At 42.1% G+C, this 13,593-nt stretch overlaps 1 long non-coding RNA gene across 1 annotated transcript; it reads right to left on the reverse strand.

The window, feature by feature from the left end:
* Positions 1–11,290: 11,290 nt before the first annotated feature.
* LOC146834564 (uncharacterized) lies at positions 11,291–13,155 on the reverse strand. The gene is made up of 6 exons (XR_014960312.1): positions 13,090–13,155; positions 12,637–12,730; positions 12,442–12,545; positions 12,253–12,338; positions 12,103–12,166; positions 11,291–11,516 (listed from the first exon to the last, which is right to left on the reverse strand). It is a non-coding gene; the product is annotated as an uncharacterized LOC146834564 (long non-coding RNA).
* Positions 13,156–13,593: the final 438 nt, after the last annotated feature.

Raw genomic sequence — 13,593 nt, forward strand, 5'->3', positions numbered from 1 at the left:
ACATTTCTTTAGTTTAGGGCCACATACCATAGTAGAAGTTTTTGTTTTGTTGATTAACAATTTCCTTTTAAAAATGAAGTTCCTAAATGTGTCCATTTATCGGTGTAGGCCAACTTGAGTTCTAGAGAGCAGCATAGCATCATCTGCATGTAGCAGAACAGGCACAGGACAACCAGCAATTTGAGGTGCATCTGCCTGCACCATCCAGGGGACTTTATCAACCTTGTTTATAAATTATGAAAAAGTAATGGTGCTAAAACACATTCCTGTAGTATGCCTCATTTAACTTCGAAATTTGGTGTGTTCTCAACTCGCTGCCCAAAACGCACTTTGCATGACAATATTTCATACAGCCTTGCTAAAAAAAGATGATTGGTTCGGGCGCTCCAAGATTATGCAAGATTGGTCACCAAATGGTATGACCAACCAGATCAAAGCCGCTACTAAGGTCTGCAAAACATTGATATAATACCAATGATATAATTTCCTCTATATTTACCTATTAGTAGTTCTAGATTGATGCATTGCTCTATCATTCCTAGCCCTTTCCTAAAGCCATATTGTACTGGAGAGAGTATCTCCTTGTCATTAGCCCACTCTTCCAGTCTCACCAATAATACTTTACTCATCACCTTTACTGATGTGTCTGGGAGCATAAGGGGGCGATAGTGTTTGGCTTCTGATTTATTACCTTTCTTAACAATAGAAATAATAACAGATTGACCCCAGGATGGTGTTATATACTCTGCCACAGCTATATTAAAAATTCTAGGATGAATAGGCCCCATAAATCTATTGCTAATTTATAAACATCTACGGGGACTCCATCTGGACCCGGGGCTTTCCATCCCCTGCTTCCACTCAGTCCTGTCTGTACCTCATCAATTGTAATATTTAGAGGTATAACTGGCCACTTACTCTGTATTATGGTTTGTGCCCTCGAAGCTTCATGATCTGGTGGGTTAAAGATATTTGAAAAATGTGACACACAAGCTTCACATGTAACATGAGATAATACTTTGGGGAATGAATCACATTTTAAAAACACAGTTTCCCAAAATAACTTGTTATTGGCTGTATCTGCTGCCATGGATAGCTTGTCCCATGCTAACCCCTGTAACTCCCTTTACCTCACATCAAGGTCAGATTTGTAATTAAATCATAGGTTTTTGATTAATTCATTATTTCTTGGTTTATTATGTAATGTCTGTTTCAATTGATTTAATGCCTGGGTACAATTGTAATCAAACCACCCTCTGCATTGCCTACTTTTTACCTGGGGGTAGCAGTCAATATCCCTTCAATAATAGTATCAATTATAATAAAATTTGCTATCAAGCCACTGGGGTTAACAGCCTCATTTAGGCAGTAAGAAATCTTTGTGCCGCCTTTTGTAACAATGTCATGCAGAGCTTTTTGCAGTTTCCCTCCCTCCCATTTAATTAGTGTCCCATTAGGTCTAATAGGGGCGATGGTAATTATGATGTCTGAATGAACATTGGCTATTGGTCCCCAAGCAAGGACTGACATTGTAATACAATTATGGTCACTCAGTGCTGGCTGGGTAATCCATGGAGTGGTACACATATGATTGATACTAATTGAAATTAGCACATGATCGATTATAGATGCAGCATTCCTGCCTATAAAATATTGATACTAAACCACCACTTGTATCACAAGCGCACTGTAATAATTCAAGGTCATATGTGGCCATCATAAAATGTAAGGCTCCTCCATAGTCATTGTGTGGAAAATGTATGCAATAATCACCCTCTTCATTCTCATTCCCACAAACCTGTGTCATAGACAATGGGCATATTTGTGTGTTGAAATCCCCAAACGATATAAGCGCAGCATTATTCATAATTGTACTTAATAGATTATCAAGCCCTTTATCTTGCTCAAATACAATATTACTGCGGGTTGAATTGAACACTTTATTATAGTAGTTAACCACAACCACGTCCCTACCGTTTTTTCAATGAAACCACGTAATCTGGGAGTGTACACCAATTGTAACAGCTCTTTTTACAACAGCCGGTAATTTGTTTGACATTAGAATCAAAAGCCCCCCTTTTGCTCTTCCAGCCAGGGATGGCACTGCATGTAACCAGTACAAGGTAAACCCTTCTATATATATATAGAGTCAGTACTCTATGTTTCTTGCAGGCAGATTATGTCAAGTTCATTAATAAAGTCTTGCCATCCTAATGAGTCATGTTACTCTTTAAACCAGCAATGTTCCAAGTTGCAATTGTATAACCATCTTCCAATATACTCCCTGAGTTAACACTAGGGCACATGCGCTTACTTTCTGTATCAATATTATTATAAATAGTTTCAATCTGCATGCTCTTCAAGTTTGTGGCAGTAATTGGATTGTTATCTGGTATGGTGATTACAACTAGTGGCACCACTCCATAGTCAGCTATCCCCTCTCCTGTTAAAAGGATCTCAATGTTGGGGGGGTAGACATCCTTTTGGCAATCAATGTCTTGTAAAGTACTCAAGGCTTGATATCTATTCGAGACTGGTAGTACGCATTGGCTGTGGGTTATCAAGTCTGCGGTTATTCATAAATGGCCTTGGTCGTTTTTTCTATATAGTATTGGCCTTAGGTGTCTATTGAAAAAACCAAGGGGTTGTTGACATATTCTGGTCGAATTGCAATGGTGGAATTGCTCTATCTAAGCTATCTCTTGTCCAGCTATGGCTTCTAAAATTAATAACTATACAGTCTCCTGTAAGGCTTTTTCTTAAGGGGCCAATCCAACTAACTTGTCTTGTTAGGAGTATCTGTCCCTCTCCTGCCACAGGATATCCACAATTCTTATCTAGCCAGTGTACCAACCTTTTCTTTAGGGTGTCATGGGTCTCTGTTTGGCCTGGCTGTGGAGGGGGTATGTTAACCAGGACTGCAACATAAGGGCAGCATGCAGGTGGTAAATGTATAGATGCACCCGCTCTTTCCTCATAGTCTGCATTATCTGTTAACTTAGTGTGCTTTATATTTGGTTGCTCAAGTTCAGTCCTGTCCCCTCGAGCTTGATGGGGTTGTTTTGTCAAGGCCTGCTGTCTTAGAGAAGTGGTGTTTACTGGCTCCATACCTCCATTTTTATACCCTGTAATTACTGGGACATTAGGTCCCCCTGCTAGTTCTCTGCTTATCACCTTGCTTATTACCTTCTCTGTAGGGGCAGTTACCTGGGGCGAGTGCTCAGTTATTGCCCCCTTAATAACTCCTTCTCTTTCTCAAAATTAGAACTTAAGTTCCTCAACAAACCATTAATCTTGATCACTTCTATGGACAATTTATCGAGTTTGTCACGGATCGGGTTTAGCAACTCCTCAACTTTTGTTGTTATAATGGCTACCCATGTGTTGTTTGTATATTTAAGAGGGTGTCTTGAGCGTTTTGATTCAGAGTTGGTCCTTTCATGCCTTTGTTACCCCCTGCCACTACTTGGCTCTTCTTGCACCCTCTCTTCCTCTTCGGGGTTGATGATTTATCAGGTGTGCGGGCACATAGTGGGTCAATTTGTATATATGGTTCTGGTTCTACTGCAATTTCAGTGATCCCAGGAGTCCCTTTGTTCTCAGCGTGAATTATTTCCCTTAATTGCACACTCTCAGCTACTAGTCCGCTCCCATCACCTATCTGCCCTACTGCCGTCATACCTGGACCTAACGACGTTCAGTCCTATCAATTTAATCAGTAATCCCACTAACTGCATGTACTAAAAAGGAGTCGATGGTGGTGCGTGGATTGTCGGTCACAGATTGTTGTGCCTTGTGCTTAACCATTTCTATCCCAAGTATATAAAATCCTACCAGAAATTGTCTTAAATTAAGAAGCAGCCAAATAGAATCTATAGTGTCAGATTCTTTGCAAAAATCGGTAGGAGGACAAAGTGCTATGTGCAAAGTGCTAATTAAAAAATCAAATAAAACTATACATTTGTTAAGATACGAGCAAATTAAATCATACTTTAAAAGAAAAAGGTACTATATTTAGATCAAAGAGTCAATTGGGGGAGAGGTATAAAGTGCTAGATGTAAAGTGCTAACAGAAGTCTATTAAAATTACGCTATTATGAAAAAACAATCCCAATTTGGTCATACGATAAAATTTTACAATAAAAATGATAATATTAGTTCAAATCTGAGAAACAATCAGCTGTGGTGGGCTAAGGGTAAGGGTAGCCAAGGTTAAAGTTTATGATTGATATCTCCCAAGAGTTGGTCCGTATTAGCACACCAAGGTGCCGATTCCGATCCTGGAAAAACCGGGTACGAACCGTCGGTCGGAGCGTTTTCTCCGTCCGACTCGTACCCGGGAAAAAAACATTACAAACATGCAAGTACGATTCGCACGGAAAGACCATTTCCGTACGAATCGTAAAAAACACCGACCGACGAAAAAATACATACAAATGTGATCCGGGAAAGCGCCGACGTGACGTCGGGACACATTCAGGCTGCGTTTCACGAACCAGGAAGTACGATTCGAACCGACAGCAGGCCGGACGGCAATATTTTTACGGCACCCAAAAAGTGCCAGAAAAGCGAAGTACGCCGCGATGCGAGCGGAGTTGGGGGCGCGGTACGCGCCGTACCCCCCCAGCCCCCCGTATGTATGCGCTGTCCCCCCAGCCCCCCGTATGTACGCGCAGTCCCTCCAGCCCCCCCCCCACGGATGGACGCACCGTCACCCAACCCCCCCACGGATGGATGCGCCGTACCCCCAGCCCCCCTCCGTGTATGTCCGGTGTGGACCCCCACCCCACCCCCTGAATTTACGGTGCAGACCCCCACCCCCGAATGTACGGAGCGTACCCCCACCCCTGAATGTACGGTGCGGACCCCCACCCCACCCCCCGAATGTACGGAGCATACCCCCACCCCCGAATGTACGGCGCAGACCCCCACCCCCGAATGTACGGTGCGGGCGCCCCCCCACCCCCCGAATGTACGGAGCGTACCCCCACCCCGTATGTACGGCGCGGACCCCCACCCCACCCCCCGAATGTACAGAGCGTACCCCCACCCCAGAATATACGGCGTGGACCCCCACCCCCGAATTTACGGTGCGGACCCCCACCCCACCCCCCGAATGTACGGAGCATACCCCCACCCCCGTATGTACGGCGCAGACCCCCAGCGCATAGCGCTGGTGGTCTGCGATTAATCCTACAGTTGGGGCTCACCTGAGTGGAACTGGAAGTAGGACCTCGCTTATGAAGTTGTGATGCCTTCTCTGTTATTGCTTCATCTATCTATATTCAGGTAAGACAACTAGGAGCTTATTTACAAGCCCCTTGCGCCACTTTTGCATAATTTTTAACATGAGAAAAGTGACGGAAGTGTGGGGCAAGGGGCTTGTAAATAAGCCCCCTAGTGTGGATGAAACTGAACTAGTTAATTTAGTAAGTAAGTTATTAATTGCTGCTACTGTTTGTCTAGGTTATTGTAGACAATATAGGTCGTCATGGTCAAGAAAGTTAGAGAAGTATAACTCTATAATTAAACGCTACACTCTCTCTTAAAAGCACATAAACTAGCTGAAGGAGCAATGCAAAGTAAAAGTAAAGCAAAGTACTCCAGGCATGCATTTGGATTAAATAAAACAGTCCCCCTATATTTTATTTTTTTACAAAGAAACACACTCTACCCACTCAAACAACGAATCACTGACAAAATATCGAAAGACAAAAAATCGACCTACAAAAATATAGATACTAAATTATCGATCACATTATGATCGACATCACATACATATTTAAAACATTACTAAAATATCGAACACACAATATCGAACTACATAAATATAGATACCCCAAATATCGCAAACACAGTTATCGAAATCCTTAAATATTGACGCTCATTAATAAACATTTACTTCATTACAAAATATTGTAAACAAAAATATCGACTACTAAAATATCTCCATTTTACTAATATCGACTATATAAAATTAAATTAAATACTAAAATCAAACAACATAAATACCAAATATTGTATTTTAACTCTACACAAAATTAATATTAAACAATAATATATTTACTACATTTAAAAATCTATTACAAAACTTAACTATTTACTAAAGCATTATTAACAACCTTCCTACATTAACCCCTTCGCTGCTAGGCCTTTTCCCCTCCTGTGCTAAGCCTTTTTTGGGCTATTTGGGGTAGTGCGCGCTTAGGCCCCTGTAACTTTTTCACCACATTAGGTATCCACGCCAAATTTGCGTCCTTTTCTTCCAACATCATGGGGATTCTAAAGGTACCCAGGGTTTGTAGATTCTCCTAGAGGGTTCCCAGAAATTAGTCAAAATATAGCAAAATTTTGTTTTTTTGTGAAAAATGGGAAAAACGGGCTGCAAATGAAAGCTTCTGGGTTTTTCTCTGCAAATGGTATCAAAAAAGGGTTTGTGGGGCTGAAATCACCATTTCTCCAGCTTTTAGGGAATGACAGAATTTTGTCAGAAAACCAACATTTTTCACACAGTTTTGGCATTTTTCTGGGACATACCCTATTTTTGCTATTTTTTGTGCTTTCAACCTCCTTCCAGTTATTGGTAGAAATGGGTAGAAAAACAATAATGGATCCTTGAAAGCTATACATTTTTGAAAAGTAGACAAAATTCTAAATTCAGCAAGGGGTCATTTGTGTAGATCCATCAAGGTTTCTTTATAGAAACTAACAGTTAAATATAGAAAAATTAAAAATTAGTTGAAAAAAGCAGCCTTTTGAGTCAACGTTTTTACCTGTAACTTCTTCTAATTATGACATCTCTTAGAAAGCAATGTACTGTTACATCCACTGGACCTTCCTGGTTGTGGGGATATATAGGACTTGTAGGTTCACCAAGAGCCCAACGAACCCAGAGTAAAAAACTGAGCAGCATTTTGTAATGGTTTTTTTTTAAGTTCTGGGTATATAGCAATTATAGTGTGAAAATGTATACATGGAAAAATTGGTATGAAAAACACCTTTGTATTTCTGAAATGGGAACTAATTACAGAGTTTATAAACAGTGTATATTTGCACTTTTTCGAAATTGGGAATACTCATACTTGCATGACAATTATTGGTCATTTTTCAAAATGACTTTTTTTTTACACAATGTCTTTCATTTGGAAGGGAGAAATGCATCAAAAATCAATAGGTAATACCAGTTGCTTTACAAATCTGAACTACCCTAAGTCTCCCGATAAAAACGGTACCTCACTTGTGTGGGTAGGCATAGTGCCCACGACAGGAAGTGGCTCAAAACCTAAGGTGAACACACCACATTTTCACACTGAAAATTTACACATTTTTTGCGAAGAGTCTAGCTGTAGTTTTTGAACCCTAGCCCTGCCGGCACCTAGGGAAACCTAGCAAACCTATACATTTTTTAAAACTAGACACCCAGGGGAATCCAGGATGGGGTGACTTGAGTGCCTCCCACCGTGGTCTGTTACCCAGAATCCCTTGCAAACGTAAAAAAATGACAAAAAACCACATTTTCCCCACATTTCTGGGATGGAAAGTTCTGGAATCTGCGTGGATCCACAAATTTCCACCCACCCCGCGTTCCCCAAAGTCCTACGAGAAAAATGGTACCTCACTTGTGCAGGTCGGCCTAGTGCCCGCGACAGGAAACGGCGCAAAACGCAACGTGGTCACACCTCAATTCTGCAGTGAAAAATGACCCCTTTTTGGCAAAGTGACTAGCTGTAGTTTTTTAACCCTAGCCCTGCCGGCACCTAGGGAAACCTAGCAAACCTATACATTTTTGAACACTAGACACCCAGGGGAATCCAGGATGGGGTGACTTGACTGCCTCCCACCATGGTCTGTTACCCAGAATCTTTTGCAAACGTAAAAAACATGACAAAAAAAACACATTTTCCCCACATTTCTGGGATGGAAAGTTCTGGAATCTGTGTGGATCCACAAATTTCCACCCACCCCGCGTTCCCCAAAGTCCTACGAGAAAAATGGTACCTCACTTGTGCGGGTCGGCCTAGTGCGCGCGATAGGAAACGGCGCAAAACGCAATGTGGTCACACCTCAATTTTGCAGTGAAAAATGACCCCTTTTTGGCAAAGTGACTAGCTGTAGTTTTTGAACCCTAGCTCTGCCGGCACCAAAGGAAACCTAGCAAACCTATATATTTTTTTAAAACTAGACACCCAGGGGAATCCAGGATGGGGTGATTTGACTGCCTCCCACCATGGTCTGTTACCCAGAATCCCTTGCAAACATAAAAAAATGACAAAAAAAACACATTTTCCCCACATTTCTGGGATGGAAAGTTCTTGAATCTGCGTGGATCCACAAATTTCCACCTACCCAGCGTTCCCCAAAGTCCTACGAGAAAAATGTTACCTCACTTGTGCGGGTCGGCCTAGTGCCCGCGACAGGAAACGGCGCAAAACGCAACGTGGTCACACCTCAATTTTGCAGTGAAAAATGACCCCTTTTTGGCAAAGTGACTAGCTGTAGTTTTTGAACCCTAGCCCTGCCGGCACCTAGGGAAACCTAGCAAACCTATACATTTTTGAAAACTAGACACCCAGGGGAATCCAGGATGGGGTGACTTGACTGCCTCCCACCATGGTCTGTTACCCAGAATCCCTTGCAAACGTAAAAAAATGACAAAAAAACCACATTTTCCCCACATTTCTGGGATGGAAAGTTCTGGAATCTGCGTGGATCCACAAATTTCCACCCACCCCGTGTTCCCCAAAGTCCTACGAGAAAAATGGTACCTCACTTGTGCGGGTCGGCCTAGTGCCCGCGACAGGAAACGGCGCAAAACGCAACGTGGTCACACCTCAATTTTGCAGTGAAAAATGACCCCTTTTTGGCAAAGTGACTAGCTGTAGTTTTTTAACCCTAGCCCTGCCGGCACCTAGGGAAACCTAGCAAACCTATACATTTTTGAAAACTAGACACCCAGGGGAATCCAGGATGGGGTGACTTGACTGCCTCCCACCATGGTCTGTTACCCAGAATCCCTTGCAAACGTAAAAAAATGACAAAAAAAACACATTTTCCCCACATTTCTGGGATGGAAAGTTCTAGAATCTGCGTGGATCCACAAATTTCCACCCACCCCGCGTTCCCCAAAGTCCTACGAGAAAAATGGTACCTCACTTGTGCGGGTCGGCCTAGCGCCCGCGACTGGAAACGGCGCAAAACACAACGTGGTCACACCTCAATTTTGCAGTGAAAAATGACCCCTTTTTGGCAAAGTGACTAGCTGTAGTTTTTGAACCCTAGCCCTGCCGGCACCTAGGGAAACCTAGCAAACCTATATATTTTTGAAAACTAGACACCCAGGGGAATCCAGGATGGGGTGACTTGACTGCCTCCCACCATGGTCTGTTACCCAGAATCCCTTGCAAACATAAAAAAATGACCAAAAAAACACATTTTCCCCACATTTCTGGGATGGAAAGTACAGGAATCTGCGTGGATCCACAAATTTCCACCCACCCCGCGTTCCCCAAAGTCCTACGAGAAAAATGGTACCTCACTTGTGCGGGTCAGCCTAGTGCCCGCGACAGGAAACGGCACAAAACGCAACGTGGTCACACCTCAATTTTGCAGTGAAAAATGAATCCTTTTTGGCAAAGTGACTAGCTGTAGTTTTTGAACCCTAGCCCTGCCGGCACCTAGGGAAACCTAGCAAACCTATACATTTTTGAAAACTAGACACCCAGGGGAATCCAGGATGGGGTGACTTGACTGCCTCCCACCATGGTCTGTTACCCAGAATCCCTTGCAAACGTAAAAAAATAACAAAAAAAACACATTTTCCGCACATTTCTGGGATGGAAAGTTCTGGAATCTGCATGGATCCACAAATTTCCACCCATCCCGCGTTCCCCAAAGTCCTACGAGAAAAATGGTACCTCACTTGTGCGGGTCGGCCTAGTGCCCGCGGCAGGAAACGGCGCAAAACGCAACGTGGTCACACCTCAATTTTGCAGTGAAAAATGACCCCTTTTTGGCAAAGTGACTAGCTGTAGTTTTTGAACCCTAGCCCTGCCGGCACCTAGGGAAACCTAGCAAACCTATACATTTTTGAAAACTAGACACCCAGGGAAATCCAGGATGGGGTGACTTGACTGCCTCCCACCATAGTCTGTTACCCAGAATCCCTTGCAAACCTAAAAAAATGACAAAAAAAACACATTTTCCCCACATTTCTGGGATGGAAAGTTCTGGAATCTGCGTGGATTCACAGATTTCCACCCACCCCGCGTTCCCCAAAGTCCTACGTGAAAAATGGTACCTCACTTGTGCGGGTCGGCCTAGTGCCCGCGACAGGAAACGGCGCAAAACGCAACGTGGTCACACCTCAATTTTGCAGTGAAAAATGACCCCTTTTTGGCAAAGTGACTAGCTGTAGTTTTTGAACCCTAGCCCTGCCGGCACCTAGGGAGACCTAGCAAACCTATACATTTCTGAAAACTAGACACCCAGGGGAATCCAGGATGGGGTGACTTGACTGCCTCCCACCATGGTCTGTTACCCAGAATCTTTTGCAAACGTAAAAAAATGACAAAAATAACACATTTTCCCCACATTTCTGGGATGGAAAGTTCTGGAATCTGCGTGGATCCACAAATTTCCACCTACCCCGCGTTCCCCAAAGTCCTACGAGAAAAATGGTACCTCACTTGTGCGGGTCGGCCTAGTGCCCGCGACAGGAAACGGCGCAAAACGCAACGTGGTCACACCTCAATTTTGCAGTGAAAAATGACCCCTTTTTGGCAAAGTGACTAGCTGTAGTTTTTGAACCCTAGCCCTGCCGGCACCTAGGTAAACCTAGCAAACCTATACATTTTTTAAAACTAGACACCCAGGGGAATCCAGGATGGGGTGACTTGACTGCCTCCCACCATGGTCTGTTACCCAGAATCCCTTGCAAACGTAAAAAAATGACAAAAAAACCACATTTTCCCCACATTTCTGGGATGGAAAGTTCTGGAATCTGCGTGGATCCACAAATTTCCACCAGCCCCGCGTTCCCCACAGTCCTACGAGAAAAATGGTACCTCACTTGTGCGGGTCGGCCTAGTGCCCGCGACAGGAAACAGTGCAAAACGCAACATGGTCACACCTCAATTTTGCAGTGAAAAATGACCCCTTTTTGGCAAAGTGACTAGCTGTAGTTTTTGAACCCTAGGCCACAATGCAATAGTAACTTCCTAGGCAATTGACGTAATTACTAGGTTGATATTTAAGATGTGTCCAAATAGTATAGCCAAAACAGATTTTTTTAAAAGGTATTCACATTAGTGTTTATTGTTAATATGATTCTCACAGAATCAAAAACCAAATCAATAAAAAAAGCAATTTAACAGTGCATTTATACATAATATAAACAATCAATGTGATAATATTTATCAAACAACAGTAAAAAATTAAAACAGATCAGTGGCCATATGGTTAGTCTTCTACGCGCGTTTCGGCGAAAAGTACGCCTTCGTCAGGAAAAGCCACAATTCCTGTGAATTAAAAATTGAAGTATTTACATAGTTGATATTACATGGATGATTTTTTTTAAAAAAGAAAGAGACATATCTTTAACATTATTTGGCTATAAACTCAACAGGACACAGTACATATAGTGAGAATCATTTGTTCTCATGCGAGGATGGAGAGAAAAAATGACATTTACATGTAATTATGCAAATGATGGGATATCTGATAATGAGTGAGGATAAAAGGGTAGCAGGGGGAAACAAGGAAAAAAAGGAAGAAAAAAGGGGGGGGTGAGGAAAGTTTTTTGGAAGATTTAGGGGAGAAGGAAAGGGGAAAGAGGGGGAAAAAGAAAAAAAGAAGAAGCAGAAACAAAAGAAACAATTTTGTTGGAAAGGGGAAAAAAAGGGAAATACAGTGAAAAAGAAACAAGAAGAAAGAGAAAAAAAGGAAAAGAGGGGGATGGAGAAGGATAGAGATTGGATGAGGAAATAATGAAGTAACTGGGAGTAAAGTGTCAAGTATCGACGCAGTGAATTTTTGGTGAAAAACAATGGTTAGGGTAAATGATCAAAATGGTAAATATTGCAGGAATAATAGACCAGTGCTTACTTCAAAAGGCAGTCTAGCGTGTGGATAGCAAATGAAGGAGTTGTCAGGAGATAGCATAAGCAGCCTGTAATGACCAAGAAATAAGTGATAAGATACTTGGTGATAGTATTAGCGAGAGGTTACTGCACTTAGAAAAAGCTTTGTCTGTACCTGATACATGGTGCAGTGCTATAGGTAATATAATTTCATAGTGGCTGAAAAACGTTGCAGGGTAATGCTAGCGATGATCTTGGAACCTGTTAGGATAATAATATGCATTTATGTGGGTATAGATCAAGCCATGTAGTATCTCTGACAGGTATGTATGAGTTTTCTTAATATAGAATGTAATGAGAATACCTGTTCTATTTTTTGGATGGCTTTTCAGGTATGGAGATCAATTGATTGGGACTGACTGGGTATTCATTCATAAATTCAGAATATTTTCTTAATGCAGCAGGATTCTGGAGTAAAAAACGTATATTATGTCACTGGAATAAGTATGTGTCTGCAAGGGTCAAACATAGTTAATATCAGAGCTGTTTCTCTATTTACCTTATGCTGTATTACACGGGTCAGCAGAACGCTGAAGGGTGCTTTGAACTGATACTGTGTAGATAACAGGCGTCTCGTTTTGAGAACAGATGTCCTAAAACAAATGAAGCAAGGGATGAAGGAGGGGGAGGCGCAAAAAAGAGAATAAAACTCGCTTCAAAGTAATGTGTGTGTGGTAATTATTTGACGAGTTAATTAAGTAAATGTGGCTGAACTCAAGTTAGTATTGTTGATTCCGGTATATTTATTATAATTTTTTAAAAAGACAAGAAATGTTTAGGTATCAGCCACGAATGGGGAAATGAGAATAATAGTGAGCTACGGGGCACATGTGAAAAACAGATCTGTTACATGAATGAATTAAAGTTATGTTCGAATGATTACAGAGTTTCTATATTTAACAAAAAGCGTGGTTTGCAGGTGAAGTTTAGAGAAGCTGGAAATGCTCGTTACCTGATCTGCAGCGAGGGAGAATACCGATAGCTTCTTCGTGAACGCTAGTTTGGCAGTAGGTCGGGCGGATAAGCAACGATAGCGGGATTCACGTTTGTTTAAATATGTGGGTTAAGCTCATCTGATTGGTTGTAGCTGATTGTGCATATTACGTACGTGGTGTGTGGGAGGAGTGATGGTTAGTTTCAAGATGGGTCGTGACGTTTAAACATGATCATGGTTTAATTAAAGGTATATGGACCTAGCTTAGAGCGAGGTTACTGCTGTAAGCTGCAATGTGATATCCGAGCTGCCTTGAGATTTGAAATATGTGTAAGTATATTCGTGATGAATAATGACGTTTGTATTGAGTCATGGTATGATTGAAAGTGCCTGTGCGGAAATACAATAGGGCTATTGCTGCAAATAGAGATGTGATTCCCGAGCAGTGGTCATTATCTGTATTTGTAATTGTATTTATGGGTGTATATGAATGGATATTAATAGTTAGGGTTTCTGGTTTAT

Source organism: Triturus cristatus, chromosome 4_2, assembly GCF_964204655.1.
Source record: "Triturus cristatus chromosome 4_2, aTriCri1.1, whole genome shotgun sequence".
In the NCBI taxonomy this organism is placed as follows: domain Eukaryota; kingdom Metazoa; phylum Chordata; class Amphibia; order Caudata; family Salamandridae; genus Triturus; species Triturus cristatus.